The 14,468-nt window shown below is 38.3% G+C and overlaps 1 pseudogene and 1 gene segment (V, D, J or C); one reads left to right on the forward strand and one right to left on the reverse strand.

Moving 5' to 3' along the window:
• LOC101705873 (T cell receptor delta constant-like) overlaps nt 1-14,468 on the forward strand; it is a 670,370-nt gene that overhangs the window by 429,514 nt on the left and 226,388 nt on the right.
• LOC147822314 (uncharacterized) lies at nt 10,048-11,077 on the reverse strand (annotated as a pseudogene).

The raw sequence follows: 14,468 nt of genomic DNA on the forward strand, positions 1-14,468 counted from the left end.
GTATCATTCTCTGAGTCTCCATCGAATTGATTTCTGCACTGATCTATATAATTTCCTCCCTTGTATGAGCTTTGGGGTTGTCCTGCTCTTTTTTTCCTAGAAGCTTGAGGTTCAACATCAGGTTGTGTAATTGAGCTCCCTCTGTTTTCCTAATGTGAGTATTCACTGCTATGAATTTCCCTCTTAAGACTGCTTTCATCGCGTCCCATAGATTCGATATGTTGTACTGACATTGTCATTTAATTGTAGGAACTGTTGATTTCTTCTTTAATTTCCTCTGTGACCCATTGGTTATTCAGAAGTGTGTTATGCAATTTTCATGTATTTGTGAAATTCTTGAGGTTTCTTTTACTACTGATCTCCAATTTCATCGCACTATGGTCTGATAATATACAGGGTATAACGTCAATTCCTTTGCGCTTACTTAAACATGTTCTATGAGTGAGTATGTGGACTATTTTTGAGAACGACCAATGTGCAGCTGAAAAGAATATGTACTCTGATTTTCTGGGGGGAACACTCTGGAAACATCTGCTAAGTTCATTTGTTCAAGAGTTTGCATTCTAGTATTTTGTTGTTTATTTTTTAGTTGATCTATCTATTTGTAACAGTGGGGTATTGAGTTCCCTCACTACTGTTGTATTAGTGCTTGTATGATCTTTCATGTCCGATAGTATTTGTTTTATATAGTTGGATGTACTAGTGTTTGGTGCATATATATTAATGATTGTCATCTCTTCCTCTAGGATTGTTCCCTTTACAAGGATGTGGTGTCCTTCTTTGTCTCTCTTAATCATTGTTGGTTTGAAATCCCCTTGTTCTGCAAAGAGGATAGCTATTCCTACTTTCTTTGGGTTCCTGTTCCATGAAGTATTGTTTTCCACCCTTTAACTTTCAGTCTATGTGTTTCTCTTTTTTTAAAATGTATAACTTTATTATCATTCACTAACACACATATATACAAAAATTAAAATTATTCAAAGAAAAGCAATACAAAGGAAAAAATTATAATAATATTCAAATATAATAGAACTCAACCAAGGCAAAACTGAAAAGTACTTAAACATTGTTCTATATAATTTTTTAAAAATCCAAGCATTGAGATTTCTTTTTGAATGTGAGTTTCCTTTTGAATTAAGTGTGTTTCTTGTATGCAGCATATTGTTGGATCTTGCTTCTTGACCCATTCTGCCAGTCTATTTCTTTTGATTGATGAATTGAGTCCATTAACATTGATGGTTATAACTGATATGTATTGACTTATCCTTGTCATGACTTTTTCTTTTTGTTGGATACTCCCCCTTTGCATTTAATATCTTGTCGTGCCTGATGGATTCATTCTTCTGGGATTCCTGGGATTGTGATCCTCATTGTCTTTTCCTAGGATATAGTTTAAAATTTTTTGGAGTGCTGTTCTGGTATTCATGAAGTTCCTAAGTTGCTCTTTGTCATGAAAAAATCTTATTTCTCCATCAATTTTGAAAGATAGTTTTGCAGGGTACATCAATCTAGGTTGGAGGCTGTTTTCCTTTAGGGCTTGGAATATGTCACTCCAAGCTCTTCTTGCCTTGAGGATTTGCATTGAGAAGTCTGCTGTGATTCTGATGGGCTTTCCTTTGTATGTTATGTTTCTTTTTTCTAACTACTTGTAGAACTTTGTTCTTCTGTTGGGATTCTGGAATCTTTACAATTATATGCCTATGTGTAGATTTTTTTTTGTTGCGAGTTCAGGCAGTCCAGGTGGTTCAGTATCAGATTGTTCCATCTCATTGCCCTTTGGGGCTGCCTGAGGTGATCTGGAAATCTGGTTTTGAGACTTATTTACGTGTCTTTTCATTTCAACAGATGCAGCCCACTATGCTTTTGTTGAGGCAATTTTTTGCTCACCCAGTGGTCTTGAATTCTCACCAAGCCACCGAGCAGCCTTTACTCTGCTGCTCACCAGTACACCAATTCCTGGGTTCAGAGTGGTGGCCTTCTGGATCCCTGAGCTGACCTGTTGTCTGGGCAGGCTTCTATCTGGGGCCTGTGCATGCTTGGGATGGTATCTAGGCATGCCTCTCGCTGGAGCCCCTATGTAGCTGTTGTCTGGGAGGGCCTTTGGCTTGAGACTGTGCACCCCAGTTTCTGTTGTCTGCACAGGCTTCTGGCTAAGGTCTCCTCCTTGCACTTATCAATGGTATCAGGGAAAGCCTCTGGCTGTTGCTTGTTCCGCTGTGTAGCTCTTTTCCAGGCAGGTCATTGGCTGTGATCAATGGTATGGCAGACCTCTTGCTGAAGCTTGTGCACCTGTGCAGCTCTTTTCTCGGTGGGCCTTTGACTTGGGCAGGTGTGCCTGAGCCTCTGGGGTCAGGGCAGAGCTCTGGCTGTGATCCGCCTGCAGCCAGGCCAGTCTACTTGTCCACATAGCTGCTCCCCGAGATCTTCCCACACTTACTGATGGAATGATGGGCCTCTGCCCACCACTCACTCTAAACATATCAGTTTCTAGACCACCATGCTCCCACTGAAGTCAACATCTTAACCTCTTGTTTCATTGGAAAAGAAAAAAAAAAGATTAAGCCCCAAACTCGGTGAAGGCACCTCTCTCACAAAGGAGATAGGTAGCATCAAGATACTCAGGTTTCATCCTCTCCTTAGTCACCAAGATTACAAATTCAAACCAAATATCAAGCCACATATCAAAGATTGCTTCTCCCTTCCATCCTTGCTCCTAGTACCTTTATTCAGCTCCTCTCATTTGAATTAATAAATAAACATCCATCTCTCTGTCCTCAATTTCTCCTCCTTCAAACTTTGCTTCACACAGCCATCTGAGTGATGTTCCTACCATAAAATCAGATCATGACCTTTTCCCCATTTCCCACGAGAGGAATCTGTAATTAATCAGAATGACGGTCTCATCAAAGAAGGGACCGCCGCTGTATATCCTTCACCTACCATGGATCACTGGGATGGGTAAATGGTCAAGGATCACTCACCAGTGAATTCATTAGTTCACTACTTAGCAATTCAGTGTCATCATTAACATAGTCCCATCCCCTGCCCACTGTACACTCCTGTCATCTCAGCCTATGAGATTATCTCCTGCTTCCATGCCTTTGCAGTGCTGTTCCCTCAGTATCAAAGGGCCACCACACTTAACCACTTGGCATTGTTTAGATGTTCTCAAACTGCTCCCTTCTCTACATTCTTATCCTAAACTTGTTACCCAGGAAGAAATGACCACTTCCTCCTCTATGCCCTAACTGAAACCCTAAGAATATTTCTAATGTAGCAAATCTAATCCTTTATGATACTTAGATGTGTTTTTCACTGTCTCCCCACTAAAAAGTAAGCTTTAGTTATCAAAGACTGAGTCATATTCATTTCCATAGCAACAGTGCCTACAATATTTCTTAATTCACAGATACAGTTTTTTAAAAGCTTTTCAAATGAAATCAATTAATTGATTATATTTTCCTCATTAAATATGAGAAAGTAAAAGTTACAAATTTTTACATTCCTATCTCCTCTCAGGATAGGAATAGGACCATATGGTGTGCTGGAAAATGTAATAATGATGATATTTTTGTTAATAATAACAATAGTAGCCAACATTTTTTGAGTATGTACATGTGCTCTACATTCTGATAGGTATACAACACATATTATTTCTTTTAATAGTCCCAACAAATCTATGTTATAGTTACTATTGATACCTCAATTTTATATGAGAAATTAAATTTCAAAGAATTTAACTTGCCTAGAACCATACAGTGTATGTGTCCTTTGGATTCTTTGCTTTTCCAAAGGGTGGCAAAATGCTATAGTTTCTCTCTTATCAATTTAGAAGACATACAGATAGGATATATGAAAGGTACTGCATGAAAATAGTGCTATATTGTACATGTATTCAATACTGTTTTTCAAAGATAGTAATTGCAAGATGCAATTGATGTCATTTATCTTTGTTAGTAGTAGTTAAATGTAAAAGTAACCATATTGATTTTTAAAGGGGAGTTTGTGTCTTTTAAAACTTACTTATAATTATTTAGCTTATGAATAACCATTACTTTAGATTCTTTCTTTACATTTTAAAATTATATTTTAAATTTAAAATCTAAAACAATTTTTATTAGGAGTGCTAATAAATGTTTCAAATGTCATTTTGTGTAAAGAAAAAACACTCAATGAAAAATATAGAAGTTTAAATAGAATTTCTACACTTTCCAAGTTATCATAGAAAAATACTTCTTTTTTGCAACTCTTTAGCTTATTTTTCCATGTGGCTGGATGTTGCAATAAATGCAACAAATAAAAAGGTGTTTTTCTGCCATTGAAAAACTGCCACGACCCACACTGTGTAGGGTCCAAAGCCAGGGAGGACAGTGGGAGATGAAGAAAGATGACAAACACCACGATTACTACTAACTGGGACCAGGTGGAACCATAGCTTGTTGGAAGCTAATGGCCACCTGGAGGACCATGTGCTTTATTTATATAGAAGGCAAACAGGAAGACAAGGTGGGGCAAATAGTGCTACATGGCCTATGTGGCCTAGGTGTAATGTAGTGTGATTGTTTTGTGATCGGGCATGTGCAGGAAAGGAACAGGGAAGGATACAAGGTAACTATCTCCCGGGGCTATGCCATCCAGGGTCTACAACTCTAATCTATGGAGGAGAAAGGCAGTAGGGAGGAGACAAAGGCCCATCCTCAGCCCATGGCAAAAACCTAATGTATTCTGAACACTTTCTCATATAAATACCTTTCTGTGGCATGAGTTCCCCATTTATAAAATTGTACATCTTGAGAATATACCATAATTTACTCATTAATAACTTCTATCTGCAAACATTGTTTCTACACTGTAATTCTAAAAAAAAATGGGAAACTGTAAGAGGAAATTCAAATCAAAGTAACTGAAGCAATAAACAAAACACCAAAAAGTTTCTTTCTTAGCTAACAAAACAAAAACTTCAGATTAATGTCAGAAATAATTGAATCCAAATGCTCCAATAATGTCACTAATAACATTGCGTGGCTCCTCTTTACACAGGCTTTATTCTGAAATAGGCTCAGACCAAAATGATGACCACAAAGTCAGGCACTAGGAGCCTCAAAATTATATTCTGCTGTGTACAAATACAATGGCTTAAATAACTGTCTCGGTTACTTTTCTCCTTGCTGAGACAAAATACCCAACACCCAAAGTTAAAGAAGGAAAGGTTTATTTCAGCTCACAATTTGAAGAGGTTTCAGTCCATAGTTGGTTGGCTCTAAGGCAGGGTGGCATGCCAGGGGGGTATCAAAGATGAGAAATAGTCCATGGCAAACAGCCAGGAGACAGCACAATTACATCAGGATTACTCAGATATTGCATAATAATCTCCTCATCTCAAGATCATTAATTTAATCACATTTTCAAGGTCCCTTTGCCACATAACATATTTACAGACTATAGGAATAGGACATGGTCATTGCTATCAACTAAATGTTTGTGTCTGCCAAAAAACTATAGGTTGAAATTCTAACCCCCAGTGTAATTGAGATTCTGCCTTTGATAGAGGTTTCATTAACAGATGATGACTGCATGGATGGTGAGGCCTTGAAGAGCTCCCCTTGCTTCTTATGTGAGGCTATAGCAAGAAGCCAACCATCTATAAACCAGGAAGCTGGCTGGCTCTTGTCTCCCACTGGACCTGCCAGTATCTCAATCTTGAACATCCAGCCTGCAGAAATGGGAGGAATAAATGTTATTAAAGTCATCCAATCTGTGATATTTTTGTTACAGCAACCAAAGTGGATAAAGACAGACATCTGAGGGGACCGTTATTCTGCCTATCATAAGTGCCACCTTAACAAATCTAGCCAAAAGGTCAGAGTTCTTTTCCAATAATTCCAGAAAACATCTTGGGACTCACTCTGCTTGGATTGAACTGTTCAGATCTGGGAAACAGGAAGAGGTGGTTCCCCAAGGCAAAGCCAAGATGCTCTTAGTAAAGGAGTGAATAATTGGTAGGCAAAAATAACAAATGACCCTAACACTATTAATTTCCTTTCAAACTCGTTTTTCCATTAAAAAAAAATAAGTCCACAAACAAATTCCTATAAAATAATTTTTAATTGCCTAAGTTAACATTTTAACAGAACAAGCAAAAAGCCATGAGTAAAATTATTTCAAGGTGATGTACAAGTTCTGTGGACCAGAAATTCAGCATACACACTTATCATTTACAGGATTATTTGATAGATAAAAGAATGAGGAATAAATATTTAATGGTGGTGCACACCTGTAATCTCAGTACTCAGAAGGCTGAGGGAAGAGGACTGCCTCAAGTTTAAAGCCAGCCTGAACTACATAACAAGACCCTGTGTATATATATTGTGCATGTATAATGTATATATTGAAGATGTCATATTATGACAAGCCTTTTATCCCTCATTTCCCACTATCCCATTGGATCTAGCCTTAGATTTCCCAGATTTTCTTCCAAAAACTTGACTTGTAGTTACAAACTCAATCTTCATCTTGGATATTTCAGTGAAGGTCTCCTACTGATCGAGTACATTATCATTTTCTTTCCTTCATGGAACTCTGTTTTGTCATAACGGAGTTTACTACAAGGGATATTACAAACAACAGTTCTACAGAAATCACTGCTGGGCATTCTGTGGAGTTTTTGTTGAGCACATAATTTATACATTAACTCATGTTTTTTATGAAATGCTGAAAGGAAAAATTCTCTCCAGGCTTAATATGAGGGCAACTTGTATCTGTAATTGTAGTTTGTTTTTATTGCATACACAAGGTAATTGCCATGGGACTGATTTCTTTTTCTTCTTTACTTTGCTAAAAAGCTCAGAACCAATGACAACTCAACTCCAATAATAGTGGTTGATTACATGTATTTTAATTTCAAACCTTGTCCAAAGTTTATGTTTCTGCTCTTACTTTTTTCTTGATTTTTACACTTCTGTTGTTGTTGGTGCTGCTGCTGCTGCTCTGCCATAGGCTTCCTTAAAAGATACTTGAAACACTGAATAAACTCAGTGAGATGGATAAATAGATGAATGAATGAGGCAGAGAGAAAGAAAGGAAATTTACGTGGTAGCAAACTTACACAATATTTAGAACACACAAAAATTCTAAATTCAAGTCTTATCAGTCTTGATCATAGAGTTTTACATTGATAGAGAAAAAAGAAAGATGGAAATAGAACAAGAAAATCAAATATCAGGACTCTTATCTTTTCCCTTCTCTGCTAAGGACAGACATTCCTGGAGTGAGGCAATGTCAGACACAGGTAAACTTGGAAGGAGACCAAGAGTATCAGATAATGGACTACTTTCCAAGGTGTTCTAAGGGGAGGCCACACACCTCGAGGAGACTCAGTTGTGGTGTGGGAAGATGGCACTGGAGAAAAATTAGGAGTAGCTCTGAGAGTCAGAGGCACTCTCTAGAATTCCCATCATCTGGTTATAGGTGCATGGAATCCAGAAGTCCTACTGGACTAAGTAGAAGCAGAGTGTTGAGGGGACTAGTGGCCTGAAAAGTCCTGCAGGAAGGACAAAGAAGTTTCTGTGATGAAGGACTTTGAGCTGGAGTGAAATGATTGGGACAATGGGTTTTAGGAATGGTGCTAACACATCATCCCAAAAGGCCAGCTGGAACAATCTATCCACAACTGACTAGGTAAGTTACTCATCCAGGGCCCAGACCTAACTGGCTACTCAGCTACACAAACCAAGAATTCAGAAGATAATTCACATGTTAAAGTTTTCTGATATTTTAGCCTCAGCCACTGTAATCATTCTTCATGTTTTTCTTTCCATGAAGTATACTGGTACATGTTAGGGATACAATACAGTTACATTCGTCATTGGGATCTTGTACCTTTACGTGATGTATCTTGGTTCTTATTTTTCCCCATTTCCCTGCCCTCCTTTCACCCCCTCCACCCTTCCCTATTCACAAAGACTTTGTTTCCATTTTTTCCTTTTCTCATATTTTTTCGTTTCCCTTCCCTCCTTTTCCCTGCCCCTCCCAATTCCCCCACTCCCTTGGATCCTCTCCACCCATTTCACACCATCAACTACACACTCGGATCCCCGTTTACACCCTTAGCCCCACACCAGAGAAACCACCTAGCATTCACACATGTGTGTCCCTTCTACTCGACTCAAGAGCATGGCCTCAATGTGCATCCACCCAGGCACAAATGTCCCCAGCTCCTCTATCCCCATGGCCAAGTAGCACTCTATTTTACAAAAAAAAGCACATCTTCTTCATCCAGTCTCCGGCTGATGGGCAACTGGGATGCCTGCAAGTCCTAGCCACCACAAACTGTGCCAATAGCAGCATAGTTTACAATAGGTAAATCTCAAAAACAGCCCAAACGCCCACCAACCAATGGACAAAGAAGATGTATTTCCTCTACACGATGAGGCACCACCCCGCCACAAAGAAGGATGAGCTCAAGACATCTACAGCCAAATGGATGCACCTCGAGACCACACTCCCAAGCAAAACAAATCGGACACACATGTTCAAACACTGCACCACCTGTCCAGTTTGAGAAACCAAAAGTGGAAACAAGGACCAAAATGCACAACAGATACTAGGAAATGGGAAGAAGATGTTCAAATAGGAAGGGGAACAAGGAGGGAGAGAGAAAGGATGAAAGGGGCAAGAAAAAAAAGTGCAAATTAAAGGAAAAAATGGAAACAAAGCCTCCTGTACACAGGGAGGAGAGGGGGCATAAGGGGGGGGGATAAAATAAAATGCATTAAAATTTTTAAAAATTTATTTGCAAAAAAAAACTTAAATTGTTGGTTCTTAATCTTCACTGCACATTGGAATTGCCTAAGGAGCTCCTGAAGTTCCTGATGACCTAGCCACACCCCTGTTAAATTTAATCAGAATCTCTGAGACTAGAACACATATATCTTTTACAACCTCAATTCAAAGCTTATGTACATAGGGAGGGGAAGGAACTTGAGGGGGGAAGTGGGATAAAATAAAAAAAAATTTAAAGCCTTCTCAGTTTAGGTTCTTAGCCTAATGCAGATGCTCGGCTACAGAGTGGCCAAGCAAAAAGTCAAACCCATGTTTGAGTCCTGAGTGAGTCTTCTGTCTTGTTACCAACACACCAAGGAAGGTCTTCAAATCTGCTAGAGGGCAGAGAGATGCTAGGAAAGAGAGTTGTACAGGTGCTCTGGGGTCACTAAGAAGGGACATTTATGATTCATTTTGAAGGAGAAAGTAGTTGCTGAACAAAAAAGTTATCATACAATTTAAATAAAAAGTAAGTAACCTTATCCAACAGTGTACTATATAAATGGAGTGGAGTAAGGCGGGGGGTCAAAAAAAGGAGGGCTTAGGGGCTTAGATTTTTTTTTCTTTTTACTTTCTTGGAGATACTTCCTGGTAATTTTCCTTTTTGGAGTTCTCATTCTTCCCCTTTTGGTTTTAGATTGATACTATTTAGAACCACCAGCTTCAAACATTGTTCATTTTGCTGCTGTTATTAGTTTTCACACTAATTTTGCATCCTCAGTTACTCTTTCTCTAAAACAGACTTTCTCCTTTTGTACTCTCTTAGAAATTCTCTTCTCCATGGTATTGGCTATTTTGGTTTTGCAATTGAGATATGCAACTCATGCATATAAATCAACTCAAATGTACGCTCCCTGGATTTTTTTCATCCACTCAGACCATAATTTTAATGAAAAGTATCTGTAGTTTTTTCACGAATTCATCTGTCCCATCTCACCAAAATCAACAATCCACTTACAGCCCCAAACTCAAATGCCCTTGTTGACACCGCATCCCTATCCTCCTTCCAGTCCGTGACATTCATTTTACTCTCTGGTGTCCATTTTCTAATGATTATTTTAAAAGACCACACATTTCATTAATCTCTTGTTGCCCTACTCCTATCAACATTTAAAGGAAGAGGGCTATTTATCATGTGACAGAGGCTTGTATGCTTTTATAATATCCCCTGTAATATTTAGAATACATCTATACAATCAGAAAAGAATGAAAAATTATTTTGTGAATTTACATCATTCTATGCATCACGAGTTTTTTATGTTGATGAGAGGCTAAACGGATACTGATGGTTTTCTCACATTTCTTACACTGGTCGGGTTTTTCTCCTGTGTGTGTTTTCTGGTGTTGAATAGGAGATGAATTCTGGCTGAAGGCTTTGTCACAATCATTGCATTTTTATGGTTTTTCTCCAGTAGTAATTCTCAGGTGATTTGTAAGTGATGAGCTCTGGCTGAAGGCTTTCTTGAACGCTTTACATTTGTAAGGTCTCTCTCCGGTATGAATTCTCTGATGTCTTACAAGAACTGAGCAGTGACCGAATGCTTTCCCAGAGTCATTACACTTGTAAGGTTTCTCCCCAGTGTGGGTACCTTGGTGTTGAATAAGAGCTGAGTAGTAACTGAATGCTTTTCCACATTCACTACATTCATATGGTTTTCCCCCTGTGTGAGTTCTCTGATGTTGAGTAAGCTCTGATTGGTCACTGAAGACTTTCCCACACTTTTTACAACCATAGGGTTTTTTTCTAGTATGGATCCTCTGATGTTTAATGAGGGAAGATGTGTCATTAAAAGCTTTGGAATATTCTTTACATTTATAAGATTTTTCTCCAGTGTGTATTCCATGATGTTAAATGAGTTACATATTTTGGTTGAAGGCCTTCCAGCATTCACTGCACTCATAGGGCTTTTCCCCAGTGTGGATGGATGATATGATGTTGAATAAGTGCTGAATGGTAGTTGAAGGCTTTCCCACATTCATTACAGTTATATGGTTTCTCTCTAGTGTGAATCCTCTGATGCTGAATAAGTGATGAACTATGACTGAAAGCCTTTCCACATTCACTGCTTTCATAGGGCTTCTCTCCAGTGTGGGTTCTCTGATGTAAGAGAAAGGCTGAGTAGTAACTGTAGGACTTCCCACATACACTGCACACCCATGGCCTTTGCACTGGGTGAACTTTCTGGTGTTTAGTTGGGTTTGAATGTTCCTCATTTCCATGATAAATCCTAATAGGGGTTTTCTTATGTTTACACATAACAAGCCTTAAATCTTTCTTCTGATTAACTTGATGCCATTCTAATGTGCCATCACATTCCCAGGCTTCTAACAATCTGCATCCCCAGGAATCATCCTTTTTAAGTCTTTTTTATTCATAATTCCCTTTCCTGTGATACCTCTTCATAAGCTTCCTGCTTTGAAAGGAACTCATTAGCTTCAGGCACAGATTCAGAATATGGAAATCAACAGGAAGGAGATCAACAGTCGGCTCCATTTCACTGTGCTCTGTTTTGGGGGTAGAGAAGCATCAGTAGTCATGGCTTCTCCCTCAACTTCGATGGTTAGAGAACACATGCTCAGCTTCTCTTTCTTGTCCTGTTATTGGTGACTTCCTCAGTGTTTACTGCTTCAGATGAAATGAACATGGACGTTCCAGGAACACATAACCTGTTGCTTTCCCTAAATCATCCAGCTCTAACAGAAACTCTCTGGGCTTCAGGATCTGGATAGAAGCCAGGATGCAGGGGGGGGGGGGGGCAGGGGCGGACAGGCCGCCTGCCAGATCCTCGGAGCTCAGGGACTCAGAAGGCTGGAGCCAGAGGCTCCATTCTTTGTGTTTTTAACCTCAGCTGACAGTTTTCTGTCCCTGTCACATACCATTATTATGTGCTTATCTGTTCGGGCTGCCATAAAAAATGTTGTAAGTTTATTTCTACTCCTACTATTTTGGGAGGCTGGGAATTCAAAGACAAAGGCATCAACTGCTTTGGTGTCTGGCAAGGACCAATTTTCTGGCCAATAGAGGGCCTTCTCCCTGTGCTCTTACATGGTGAAAAGGCAAGGCAGCTCTCTGGGCCTTTTTGTTTGTTTTTTTTTTTGGTACCGGGGATCGAACTCAGGTCCTTGCGCTTGCAAGGCAGGCAGCAGAACCACTGAGCTAAATCCCCGACCCTCTGGGCCTTTTTTATAAGGCTATTAACCCCATGCATGTGCCTATATTAATCTTAGTCTTCACCTAAAAACTTGTTCAGGACTGAAACTTCAGGTATGGAGACTCAATCAGTTAATCTCTATGAATATTTTGCTAATATTTTTTGCTAACACTTAAAGTCCACTCTGGTTGTTAAGAAAACCGAAAACCTACAGCTTTATTGTCCTCTCTTTCTTGCTTGACCTCTTTGCCTTGCCTCTTACTGCCTTCTCTCTGTGATGCCAGAGATCAGCATTTCCCACTGAATTCAACAATCATAGTTTGAGTATCTCTTTTTGGGGGGGGGGGCACTGGGGATTGAACTCAGGACCTTGCACTTTCAAGGCAGGTGCGAGAACCACTGAGCTAAATCCCCACCTCTTGAGTATCTTTTGATAAAAGGAAACATTTTTCCCATTTATCAAAGGGGATAGAACAGATAACCCAGCTAGTATCTGCAGCAGACACCTCTCTATAGTAGTTCAGAATTACACTGTTTGATAATTTATTGTACATAACATCCACAAATTCAGAAAGATACTGTTGTATCTAAAGGTTCCATTTTGCTATGGCTGAACACATATCTAAGGGAAAATGTTCAAGAAGTTGCAAGAATTTCAATAGGATTGGTACTTACCACCAAAAGCCACAGGAGACACAAATTTAAGGGATTAAACAGAAACATATACAGTGGTTTCCCCTTATTCAGGGGAACATGTTCTAAGAACCCAGGTGGATGCTTGAAGTCACAGATAATACCAAGCCCTATATAGCCTGTTTTGTCCTATACATACATGCATACATACCCATGATAAAATTTAATTTATAAATGAGTCACAGAGTAACAATAACTAGCAAAAAAAGATAATAGCTATAACATGTACCATAATAAAACATTTTAAATTTTTGAATTGTTTATTTCTGAAATTTGCCATCTAATATTTCTAGACCACAGCTGACAACAGGTAACTGAAATGATGGAAAGTGGAACCATGGATAAGAGAGGATCGCTGCATTCACAGTAATTCCTGCATCACCATCAAAGTGAGTTCCTGTTTTGAGGCCAACCAGTGCATTTAAATAGTGGTAGTAAGATACTGGAAAGCTATAAAACCATCATACTTTTTAAAGATGACTTCTAATATATTTTAACATTAGTTAAAATGTTCAAATAGCTGCCAAAGTTGTTAATTCCACTGTATTATAAATATTGGCATTTTCAAATAAAAGTCATATGATGATTTTTTTTAAATATATCCAAAAACATCTTAATCTCAAAGTGGTTTGATACCCATGAATATCCAATTAAAATTCATGAACAAGCTCTGCATTAACAATTAAAGACTTTATATTGCTCTTTTCTCTCCTTAAAGTTGTATTTCCATTCAACTTCTGCAGACTTTAATTTCCATAAATATATTTTTGTTTCTAAGCCTTTATCACCCCCAAAAGTCTGCACCAAAACATACATGAAATTTAAATTATTTTCATTTCCTCTGACATACATTATTTTTCTAGATTGTTATATATAAAATTATTATTACTATACCTTGATGAAAACAACATAAAATATGTGATTTTTTAATAAATTTTAAAATGAAAAGCTAAACTTTTTTGGAAATATGTTTCTTAATAAAATGATTGGGGTCAGACTTTGGGTGCTTTAATTAAAGGAAGCTTCCTTACTACCTTGTGCTTCCTGCTGCAAAGGTTTTTTAACCAAAGTCAATTCTGTAAACAAAAATTCTTTCTTGTATAATGCTGGACAAGGGTAGTCGTGAAATGGGAGATAGGAAATGAGAACCCCACACAAGTTCTCAGATTATTTTTAGGAAAGGTTACGTAGGGAAATTAATGATATGGAAATTGTTTCCCTTAAAATACATATGTATTCTCTAATATGAATATCAATGCTTAGACTACTGCTAATATTATGAATACATTCCCAGCCAGTCTTCTTTAAGGGAGGCTTAAGAAAGATTAGCAGGAAGTTTCAAGGAAAGGAATTTGAGTAAATTTGATAAATTTCCTAACCCTGCTTGACATTTCTGGCTTGGAAGAATAGCTGGTGTTGAGCTCAAAACTTATGGGAGACTGAATTCATGCATGACACAAAGTCACTTGAACATGTATCTTTATCTCAGGGAGGGCAGTTGGAAATGCCATAGTCATTCATTAATAGTATTGTGAGAGGAAAAAGTTGTCTCCATCTTGGAAGAAAACCAACCTGCAAGGCCATTTCCAAGTAAGTACTTTTCTGACATTCTCAGGGAATATAACTTTGTTGTCACAATGTGTGTACCTAGAAATCCATAACTGAGAAATAGTTCAGATGTTTTACACTCCTGAGGACTGGAAGTTAATGTACAAAGATGAAATAAGTTTTATGAGTTCCTAACCTGGAAGAGAAATTAAACCCAAATTGTAATGCCAGCCCTAACAATATTTCATTTTGCTG

Source organism: Heterocephalus glaber, unplaced genomic scaffold (assembly GCF_053883595.1).
Source record: "Heterocephalus glaber isolate CG9 unplaced genomic scaffold, H.glaber_assembly_v1.0 deba00001662, whole genome shotgun sequence".
Taxonomy (NCBI): Eukaryota; Metazoa; Chordata; class Mammalia; order Rodentia; family Bathyergidae; genus Heterocephalus; species Heterocephalus glaber.